This window comes from Neophocaena asiaeorientalis, unplaced genomic scaffold (assembly GCF_003031525.2).
Source record: "Neophocaena asiaeorientalis asiaeorientalis breed wild unplaced genomic scaffold, Neophocaena_asiaeorientalis_V1.1 scaffold308, whole genome shotgun sequence".
In the NCBI taxonomy this organism is placed as follows: Eukaryota; Metazoa; Chordata; class Mammalia; order Artiodactyla; family Phocoenidae; genus Neophocaena; species Neophocaena asiaeorientalis.
In genome coordinates, this window is record NW_020172768.1 from 5,290,565 (window position 1) to 5,300,397 (window position 9,833).

The window sequence follows — 9,833 nt, forward strand, 5'->3', positions numbered from 1 at the left end:
GCCTCTCACTGTTGTGGCCTCTCCTGTTGCGGAGCACAGGCTCCGGACGCGCAGGTGCAGTGGCCATGGCTCCCGGGCCCAGCCGCTCCGCGGCATGTGGGATCTTCCCGGACCGGGGCACGAACCCGCGTCCCCTGCATCAGCAGGCGGACTCTCAACCACTGCGCCACCAGGGAAGCCCTAAATGCATTTTTAAAGTCTTGCTTTTATACTCATGTCGTAAATCTCCTTTACTCCTACTTGCCCTGTATCCATTGCAGGGATGTAAATGAGTACGAAAGACTGGAGAAGGCAAGTGGCAACTTAAAAAACTAAAGCCTTAAGCCAAGGGAAGAGTCCCTCTTAGAAATTGTAAAAAACACAGGGATTCTGCAAACGTATTAGAAGTGTCTTTCAATAAAAGAACACAAACATAAAATTCTATAGGGTACAAGTATAGACAAAGAATTCTAAAAACAGGAAAACTGTAATAGGTTGCTGATGCCTTAAATAGCAGCAAAGAAATATGACATAGATTTATATTTACATTCTTAATCAAAGAGCTGAAGTGAACTGTGTTACTCAGCATTTTCAAATTTATTAAAAGGGATATTGGGAAGAGATGCCAAAATTAACTTATTTTTAGCATGTCCTGAAAGGATCTGTCAGCAACTCAGCAACGTAGCTTTTGAACCAGTTTAGTCAGCACTCATGCTGGGAAAAATATGATATAATATTTACTTAGTTTATAGCTTTGAGTATATCAGTTAAATTAGTTTTAAACTAAACCAACAAAGCTTTTATTTGAAAATAAACGGACTTAGAAATTAAACTGATTCACTAGAGTAGTAATTTGACAAAATTTTAAAGAAAAATTTCTATATGAGCAAGATTATGTTACTCAAATATTAAACAAACTGAACTAAAAACACTTTTTCCAGTAACTGAAATATAGAACCTTTTGTAACTTTTCCTTTTTCATAATATAGAAGAGCTTTAACATAAATAAAGCAAAAGGATGAAAAATGATGTAAAGGAAGTTCTTCAAGCCAGTGACTGAAAATACACATGAATGATTCTGATGATGTGTTTTTTTTGTTTTTGTTTTTTGTTTTTGCGGTATGCGGGCCTCTCACTGCTGTGGCCTCTCCCGTTGAGGAGCCCAGGCTCAGCGGCCATTGGCTCACGGGCCCAGCTGCTCCGCAGCATGTGGGATCCTCCCGGACCGGGGCACGAACCCGCGTCCCCCGCATTGGCAGGCGGACTCTCAACCACTGCGCCACCGGGGAAGCCCGATGATGTGTTTTTTTAGTCTTACAAAAAAACAGCATCCAAATCAGAGTTAAAGAGTTTCTTGCAAACCAAACTCAGAGTAGGTTTTTATTTGATGGATAAGGACACATCTAAGAAACTCTGTCACTGACTCTATTTTTCTCTCTGTAAATCTTCTGGTCTATCTTGCTAGATCTGCCCTTTCCCTGGCTCCACTCACTGGCATCTTCCCAGTGCTAAAAAAAGGCAAGATGAAGAAAAAGATAAACTGAATCCTAAACTAGATCTCCAATGAAAACTGAAGGAAAATACAGAAATTCCAGTAATTTCATAATATATGATACACTACTGTTTCTTTGATTTATTTGCTAGCAAGTCTCTGGTGAACACTACAATGGCCATTTATAATACTGCTTTTACTAGAAAGTGCCATATACTTTATAAAGATTAATTTTTGAACTATGTTTCAGGAATTCACTGTAGTAAGAGAAAAAAAGGTAAATAGTATCTATACATTCTGAATTTCTGAAAACTTATATTCTACCAGGTTGATACTCAAAATGCAAAATCCTCACTGTCTCTCTAGGAACTACTGAGTTTTCTTCTAATTTTTAAAGCAGGAATAAAGCAGTTTCAGCCTTGAGTTTCACTGACGCCCCCCCACCCATCCCAAAGTAGATGTCAAAGAAAATATGTAGATGTCAAAGAAAATAGGGAGATAAGCTTGAGTATTAAATCTTAACGTACTGTTGAAGTTATTATGAAATAAGAAAGTAGAGAATCATTTCTGATCAATATATCATAAACAATTTCAGAAGTAAGAGAAAAAGCACAGCTCTCTAAATGATGTGTGTAACAGCTGCCAGGGTAATATCTGGGGCCAGCCCAGGGATGAGGTTCTGGAATGTGGACGACTGTAACAGTTTTGATATCTGTACATTCCAACCTCAAAGGGAGGAAACCAGGTATTTGAGAAATGTCATGTACGTGCAATACTGAATTTAAAATAGCACTGACAGTGATGGCTCTTGTTTGAAAATTTGTAAAGCTACTAACAGTTACATAAGTCAAATAGGCTTCCATTTACTCATAAGAGAGAAGAGGAGGCATTTCAAAAGGCACTACTGAGTGGAATGCAAATGGATGACACTAATAGATATGGAAAATAAATCTGTAGTAAATTTTAGAGAAGAGCTTTTCAGACACAGGAGATGCGAACAATTCACCTGGAAAAAGAGAAGCAGAAAACTGTCAACCAACTGCTTCTTCAGAATATCCAACACAACTCTTACGTGGAATAGCATGCCTGTGGTTAACGAAAATATTTGCGTATTTGAATAAAAATATGTCTCTTTTTCAGGGTTAAGAATGAAACCAAAGCAACCTCATGGCGTTGCTCTTGCTAGAGCAGGACATCAACAGTGATAAACCACAAAGGGCGTGCTATGTTGAAGCTTTAAAAATCATAGTTCCCTTGGGAAAATGGGCATCAGGTTCCAATAAGACATTATTTACATGCTCCTTTTACTGTTCTCGGAGCTACGAATTTCAGAAACCAACATGGCTTTGTGACCACCTGGAGGGGTGGGATAGGGAGGGTGGGAGGGAGAGGCAAGAGAGAGGAGATATGGGGATATATGTATACGTATAGCTGATTCACTTTGTTATAAAGCAGAAAATAACACACTATTGTAAAGCAATTATACTCCAATAAAGATGTTAAAAAATAATAATAAAAAGAAAGCTCAAATTTAGCTTATGTGATTTTAGGGTAATATAAGTAAATTTTACATTCTTCCTGCTAAAACTGATATTGATTTTTTTTTTTTAATAAATTTATTTATTTTATTTTTGGCTGCGTTGGGTCTTCGTTGCTGAGCACGGGCTTTTCTCTAGTTGCAGAGAGCAGGGGCTACTCTTCATTGTGGTGCACGGGCTTCTCATTGTGGTGGCTTCTCTTGTGGTGGAGCACGGGCTCTAGGCGCGCGGGCTTCACTAGTTGTGGCACGTGGGCTCAGCAGTTGTGGCTCACGGGCTCTAGAGCGCAGGCTCAGTAGTTGTGGCACACGGGCTTAGTTGCTCCGCGGCATGTGGGATCTTCCCGGACTGGGGCTTGAACCTGTGTCCCCTGCGTCGACAGACAGATTCTCAACCACTACACCACCAGGGAAGCCCCTGATACTGATTTTTATATTTTAAATTATAAATTAAAACAATATATGTGATTGGTTTTGTTCCTCAACTCTGTACAAAAACAAAGTAAGAATTTTTTTTTTACTTTACCCCTTTAGTTATATAAAAGACTCTGACTAATTTCATTTCTAAATACAGAACAGAAAGATTTGCATTTTAGCAAAGGAGAGTAGGAGGAAACATGAGGCGGCTATAAATTCCTGACACTAAAGGATTCTAACACTAGAGTGGGTTATAATAAAAAGACTATAGAAGCCTCTCTGCTAAGAATTTTTAAATGATCTAAGCTCTTATTTTTCCAGGATGAACTAGTACTATTTGATATGAAGCTTAAAAACTAGTACTATTTTAAGAGAACACTTATTTATAAATTATAATAACTACATATTCTTAAGAAATCAGTAACATGATAAGGTTCTAGAAGTCTGAACATGTAGAACCTTAATCTTAACAGTGTGAAAATACTTTTCTTGAAATTCTTTCTTTCTTTTTTTATTAGATTAAAATGTAATCATATTCAGTTTGATGTCAAATAACCCTCTGCACTTTATGAGGCTATGAAGTTTGGTGTGGAACACTGATATGATCAGGGTGGGTTTTGTTTGTTTTTGTGGGTTGTTTCTCCCCAACCCCAACATTTTCTTTTGCAGGAGCTGGAGGGGCAAAGCTCCATATTTGAAGAAGACAGAACTGATAATAAGAACTCTTTATTTAAAGGCAGAAGTCTTAGAAGCCTGCCCTACAAAAGACCTGACCTTTGGCATGAGAAATAAGAACATGGGCCTTGCAGTCAGACAGACCTAAGGGCTTGAATCCATTCTCTAATCACTTCCCAATTTGCAAGGTCTTGAGCAAATGACCTATTTAAGTCTCAATTCCCTCAAATACACAGTGAGAATGACTATAACAATACCATCACTCGGGGTTACTACAACGCTTACATGAAATTACATATGCCAACCACTTAACTCTGCAAGTGTCAATAAACAGGAGTTACTTCACCACTATAATTTCCCTGAACACTTTCAGAATCTTCCACGGTACAAGGCTAATCAGACCCTGAGTCAGCTTTCCAAACCAGGTTTGATCACATCTGGTTGTACCTCCTAAATTCAGGGCTGAGATCACTAAGGAAGGGTGCACACAAACACAGGGTCACTTCCTAGTTCTTCCCCCTCTAATTGTCTTATGTGTAAACTTAACCTAAGAAACTTTAGATTTCTGCTGTCTCCTACTGAATATCATATAGTACTACATAATATGTTAAAAAAGAGAAGTTACAGTCTCAAACCATTATCATATGAGCAACTAGTGCCTCTTTAAAAGTTGACAGTGGAAAAGAGCTCTAAATTCTGAGGTTCCCCCATTTGTGGTTTTGAAAATTAAAATATCAATATTATTTAAAGAGTAGTAGAAAAGAAAAATGTTCAGCTTCTTAACAGGACTAATCTGTGATTCAGAGAAAATTGTGGTCTCCATGTTATCTTAATGAAAAGCATTTATAACCAAGATCTGAAGAAGCACCATATAAATATGGAATACTACCCTAACGGTAAGAAAATCTCTGCAAGAGGAGAAAAGAGTTAATACCAACATATCATGGATAGACAGTTATCCGTACTAATGCCAATGAGGGAAAAAAAGAAAAACAATACTTGAAGATAAAAGGGCAGAAGGGTTACTTCTTTGTGCTAATTTGAACAGTCCCTTTATACAGTCTACCAAATTCTTTATGGTAAAGCAGTGCTGCCTATTTTCTATGAGTCAATAATTGAGATGCTATTTACCCAGCAGGGAAAATCTTTTAAATATGATATATACTTGTTGCTTATGAAACAAAGGTATGTTCTTTTAAACATGCAAACCTTTGTACCTTAACCTGAGGTCTAGAAAGCATTAAGAAATAAGCTGATTTGAAATTTTAAGATGAGTATTTCCTAAAACTAGGAAAGTAAGAGATAATACCTACGTAGTACGATCTACTTGAAAAAATGATCATCGCTCTACAAACATGACAAACCTTAAAGCTCAATTATTCAATTTTTTGGATAACTAAATAATTAACCACTCACCTAAAAGCAGCCAAGGAAGCATGTGCCCAAATGTAATATAAAAACAGTCTCAGGGAAATATTCTGAGTATCGCTGGGGTCAAACGTTTGAATAATTGACTGCGATGTCCTTACCTCTTGCTGTGGCACAAGTTTTAGGATCAGTAATTAAAATTATTCCAGATGATTGCACTTGGCAGTAGACTCGACAGGATACCACGGCTCAGCATTCCATGCAAACGTGTGCCGAATGAATCAAAATCACACTGGCTCAGACCTTATCCACCATGGGATAACTCCAAGTCAGAGCTTCGCGGCACTGAGGTTCCAGCTCTGCTTCCGGGCCCCCTTTCAGCAGTTTTCTTGGCCCCGTTTCTGGTCTTTAGTCAAGCCAAGCAGCTTGTGTGTGCGAGAGCGCTGCTTGGAGGAACTTAATCCTCTCTCTCTGCACATCCTGCTTTGCAGCGCAGGAGAACTGCCCCAGCCCAACCACACTTGCAGAACAGGCTTTACCAGTATGACTCCACCCACCAGCTTCACACAGGTGCATATTTTCTGCTCAGAATAACACCACTATGAAATTGATATTCAGTCTTTAGTTTTTTAAAAAGCCACTTGCTGTTCAGTTGTTTATATTTGCTATCCACATGGGAGACAATGTATCCTATAAAAATGATGGTATTTACGCCCAAATAAAATAAGAAAAGTAACTGATCAAGCAGGAAGTATTGTCTGTAAAAGGCTGAGTCATTAAACTGGCAGCAACAGGCTAGGAAAACGTAACTTTGAATATCTTTGCTGATAATGAGCTGTGACTGTTTTCTACTTAGACTGACCAAAAAAACGATCAATTTATACTGCCTCTGTGTGAAAAATTCTGAGATTGGAATGCACAAGTTTTTAATACGCAAATAAAAAGTTTTAAAACCTGAAAAGTTTTTTGAGGACTAAAAATCCAGAATTGTGCAACAGTATAAGTCAGCTATACTTCAATAGCAAAAAAATCCAGAATTAAATTTTCCTGATTATGACCTCCTCCTTTATACACTGCCCCAGTGTTAAAACTGTAGCTCTACTTATACAAACATTGAAAAGATTCATTATTTATACTTAGTAACAGTACTGCACTGCGTTAGCCCAATTAGAATTAGTTGAAGAAATAAATGAACGGGAAGAGATTAACGTATTTTCTGTTCCAAATGACTTTTTACTTATACCAATGTAAATTCATGTTCACATATTTATTTTCAGTAAACAAAATAATGTTACACGTGCCAGACAGATTTTAAGTACTTTACAGATAGTCTTCATTATAACCCTATGAAGTTGATTCGAATACTATTCCCATCCTAGACGCGAGGAAGCCAAGGCGGAGGATTAAGCAATTGCCGAGGTCAAACAAGTAGGAACTGTTGAATTCAAGACACCCAGGGAGCAGTTATCACGCACAGCGCCCAGATCTGCTACTGATCGAATGTATTCATTCCTTCCTTTCTGCTCATAGCTCTGAATAAAGAAGTGTTGATAACTGGTAGGCCACAAGAAGAAGAACAATGAATTGATGTGACTTCACAATCTGAAAGACCACAGAGAACTCCAGTGTGTGGCAGGAACGAAACATGTTCATTTTCACCAGTGGGACAGCTGTGAATTTATGGATTTTGTTGAATAGGAAATGAGGCTCTTAAAGTTTATTCATGGTGGAGAAAGCAAAGCCACCCCTCCTTCTACCCCCTCTCCTCAGCACTGAAGACAGCAAGGGAGGGCAAGGGAAAGAGGAACGAGAGAGAGCGAAGGAAGGGGGGAGGGGAAGAGGAATCCATGCTGTAGAAAAGCCATCTGGGGGAATACTCGGTACAACTTAACACATGAGCACAGAGAGGAATAAATAAATTCGCCGGTAGTTTGCCTGAGTGCAGGAGAGTGACAAAATGACCCTCACCTGCAACCTAAAGGCTGCACTCTGTGCCACATAAAAACACGAGGTAAAGATGAGTTGTGCCGACACTGGTGAAGCTGGAGTGACGTCTGTCAATCTGGTTCCCTGCATTGCGACAGTGCCGATTTCCTGGTTTTGATAATGTACAGTATAGTTATGTAGGGTGTTACAAGTGGGAGAAGCTGGGTTTTGAGTATACGGGGCCTCTCTGTACTATTTTGGTTACTTCTTTTGAGACTATAATTATTTCAAAATAAAAAGTTAAAAAATATGGCTGACTGAAAAGCATTATGCTCTGTCTTCTAAAGACTGCTGATGGCACAGGAGAGGTCACCTGTTATTTTTCTCTTGTAGGAGGTTATCCTGTGAAGGACTAAGATGTATCTGTGTGGGCAGTGGGGGCAACAAGACAACTCACTGGAAAGGCAAAGGCTACCTTCCAATCATTCTGTCATAAAAATTACCCGAATTATTCAAACCCTTGACAGTACGTCTGTAAATTCTGCCAGTTTCATGGCCAAAAACATATCCAGAATTAGATCACATCTCACTCCTTCCACAGCTACCCTCATGGTCTAAGCCACCAACATCTCTTGGTGGGCTCATCTCCACAGCGTACACCCATGTCATCTCCTGTCCTGAACACAGCAAGCAAGGTGATCCTTTACGTAAGGTGAGGCAGGTCACAAAGCTCTGCTCAAAACCTTCTAACGTCTTCCCATCTAATTTTAAATGAAAGCCAAAATCCACACAGTGTCACCCGAGCCCCAAGGAGAATCTGATGCCCTTTCACTTCCAGACCTCATCCTATGTCTTGACTCACTCACTGCTCCAGTCAAACTGGCCTTCCCACTGATCCTTTAACAAGCCCCGAAACACACTCGCTCAGTGTCCTTACACTTTCAGTTCCCTCTCTGGGAAGCTCTTCCCCCAGGTAACGTGTGTATCTCTACTCCTCATCTCCTTCGAGTCTCTGCTCAAAAGCTACCTTCTAATGAACCTGTCCCCAACCACTCTACCCTCCTTTGAGGTAGGAGGGGTACCCTCCTACCCCACATGAACCACATCCAGTACTTCCTAACCCCTGTACCAACCCCCCTTCTAGGCTTAATTTTTCTCCAGAGCACTTACCTACCTTAGTATATATGTAATGTGTTTGTTTGCCTCTTTCTCTCCCTCTCATCCCACTTAAATACCAACAACAAAATAACACTATTTTTGTCTGTTGTGTTCACTATTTTAGCCCTAGTACTTGGTATGCACTCAATAATTGTCTGATCAGTGAATGAACAAATACTAGAAATGATCAGAAACAGAAAAGTTGCTTTATTTATGGCAAGGATTAGATGGAGCCCACCCCTAGCACTGGCTAAAACATAAATGGGAGTTTAGGAAACATGTTTGATAACTACAGTGGACATTATTCTTGTTTATAATTATTAATCAACCGGTTTAAAACAAACACTATGTATAAAGGATACAAATTAATATAAAATAGAATATCTATCCACGAGCAAAACAATCTAAGTGAAGAAGAAAGACACACAAAAAGTGAAGTATCAAATTCAAAATAACTCATTGCCCTACACTATTTCCAAGTGAGTGACACAAAGAATAGCTACTGTAGGCTGAAATGTAGTCCCTCGTTATTCAAAACAGTCTTAGGACCAGTATTATGGAATTACCTGGGAGTTTCTTAGACATACAGAATGTCAGGCCCCACCCTAACGAATGATGGTCTACAGTTTCTAACTCTCTCTCTCTCAGGCAGACTGAATGCACAATCAAGTTCGTGAAGCAGCAGCTTAAGGAGCCTTCGTGAAGAACAGAGCAAGTCATCTCAGGCAGAAGAAAGGTCACAGGCAGGGAAAGGGGCAGACCCAAAGTATAAATGAGTGGAGAATAAGGAAACATGTTCTGATGCTGAGCAGAGAGGAGAAAAGGAAAAAACAGGTTACAAAGATAAATGAGTTCTCAGTATTTATGGAGCATCTTAAATTCTAGGCTAAAGATTTTGTATATAATTCTGGCACAAAGGGAAATCACTGAGGTTTTCTGAAGTCAGGGATTACAAATTAAAAGCTGTATTCTAAAATTTTATTTTAGTAGTAAATATTAAGATAAAGTAATTCTACAGGCATTAATTGTGCATCCACTGTGCACGTATCCTGTGGGGGAGACAAGGATGAATGAGACACACTTGTCAATTGTGAGGAGACCGCAATTTCGTGAGCAAGTGGAACAGGTGCTGTTAGATCTGACTTGAGGACAAACAGGACACGAGCCTAGGGAGAGGCGGGCCAGGGAGAGACAGGCCAGGGGGAGACGGGTCAGGGAGAGACGGGCCAGGGAGAGACAGACCAGGGAGAGACAGGTCAGGGAGAGACGGGCCAGGGAGAG

General features: G+C 39.6%; 1 protein-coding gene across 4 annotated transcripts in view; it reads right to left on the reverse strand.

Annotated features, from left to right (window-relative positions):
- The window catches only part of ARHGAP32 (Rho GTPase activating protein 32), a 147,799-nt gene that overhangs the window by 47,842 nt on the left and 90,124 nt on the right, over positions 1-9,833 (reverse strand). The window contains exon 1 of one of the 4 annotated variants that reach the window (XM_024740787.1): positions 5,630-5,937. The exons of the other annotated variants lie outside the window; for them this stretch is intronic. The gene's annotated coding sequence lies outside the window, so the exon portion shown is untranslated. Of the gene's footprint in view, positions 1-5,629; positions 5,938-9,833 lie in introns of those variants that run through there. 4 annotated transcript variants of the gene reach the window in all.